We start from the raw sequence: 1,587 nt of genomic DNA, 5'->3' as shown, positions 1-1,587 counted from the left end.
TTGTGGCACAATGGGAACAAAGGATATACACTGAAAGGCTTTATTCATTTCAAACTGGTGGCATATGATCATTGAGTGTGAATTGCGAAATACATGCCTGAATGAACACTTTGGGGTTGCAGGAAATTTTTTTGTAGTTATTGATCATATTGTGCCTGAATCCTAAGGCTTGTAAATAACTTATCATTGTGCTTAAAACAAAAGATCTTGATAGTGCATTGACACGTAGAAATGTCTTGATTTACGCACAAAGTAGAGCTTGATGTTTGCATTCTAGTATTGTTATCCTCCAAATAATACTCTCATCTTTCTAAAGGTACAAAAATTCACAGTATGTGGATGAGCGGCATCGGCATAGATATGAGGTAAAGTATAGAAATTGACTTATGGAGTGAAATTGTTTTGTGACTCTTACCAGTTTATTGTGCCTATTTTGATTTAACGGTTCAGGTTAATCCTGAGATGGTTGATGCTTTAGAAAAAGCTGGCTTGAAATTTGTTGGAACGGATGAAAGTGGAAAGCGAATGGAGGTTGTTATCTAGACTTTGCTTTGAATTTACTTACTAGTATGAAGTATCCGCTATCTTTCCTCACTGTGTTTTTATCCTTGACTTCTTTTCGGTATCTCCTATTTGTCTTGCAGATTTTGGAACTTCCAAATAACCCATTTTATGTATGTGTCCAGTTTCATCCAGAATTCAAGTCACGCCAGGCCCTCAGCTCCATTCTTGGGTATAATAATATACTCCATAATTAATTTCTTCTTATCTATAACTAAAGTTCACTATTCTTATTCTAGAATTAGAATATTCATTCAGGTTTTGCACGAATACAATTTTGCTAACACTTTGTGATTGCCTTATATGTTTTATCTTGGCCGCGATAGGGAAATTAGATGCACACTCCAAGAAGGGTCTTCAGAATGGAATGCTATAGCAACGTCATTATTCAGTACTAGCCGGACTGCCTTAATTGAAATTGATTTCATTTGATCGTGCAGGGAAATCCTGTTATGTGCGGTTTGATACACTGAAGACATGTAAATTTTGTTTTAGGATTGTCGAAGAAAGGGAAACGTGGAAATTTTGGCTCGCTGCTGCTGTTAACAAAGATGCATACCACGACAAGCTGCTTAATGTTGGTCGGGCTTTCAATGGTTGTTTCTGGCGAAAGCAGAAAACATTATATATATGTTTTGTATTAGAGATTTAGAGTGTTGCCCATTTGGTTACCACTTCAAATTCGTCTGTGTTTCAAGCGAGTGATGTAGGATTGTTTGGCTGATATTAGAGATGGCAAAGCTAGGTAGAATTTTCATGATATGCAATTTTGAGTTGCTCTATAATATATGGAAACCATGTCTTTAAATCATTAAATGTCGAATGGTTAAGTGTCCCATGTTTTTGTTTCAATTGAACTATAAGTGATCCATTGGCATTTATAAATTTTAATCGATTTTCAATTTAATCATAAATTAGTGTTTTACATGTGTGATGCACAAAATAAATTACTCCGTATATTATTATGAATTTACTGTAATATTTGGTTATTCAGTTAAATATTTATTTAGTAGACATCCTTTAAAA

General features: G+C 34.5%; 1 long non-coding RNA gene across 1 annotated transcript; it reads left to right on the top strand.

The window, feature by feature from the left end:
* The first annotated feature begins 234 nt into the window (after positions 1-234).
* Positions 235-699, top strand: LOC116007891. Its single transcript, XR_004095368.1, has 3 exons — positions 235-365; positions 451-531; positions 645-699. It is a non-coding gene; the product is annotated as an uncharacterized LOC116007891 (long non-coding RNA).
* The last annotated feature ends 888 nt before the right edge of the window (positions 700-1,587 follow it).

Source organism: Ipomoea triloba, chromosome 16, assembly GCF_003576645.1.
Source record: "Ipomoea triloba cultivar NCNSP0323 chromosome 16, ASM357664v1".
Taxonomy (NCBI): domain Eukaryota; kingdom Viridiplantae; phylum Streptophyta; class Magnoliopsida; order Solanales; family Convolvulaceae; genus Ipomoea; species Ipomoea triloba.
This window is presented reverse-complemented; position numbering and strand designations above follow the sequence as displayed.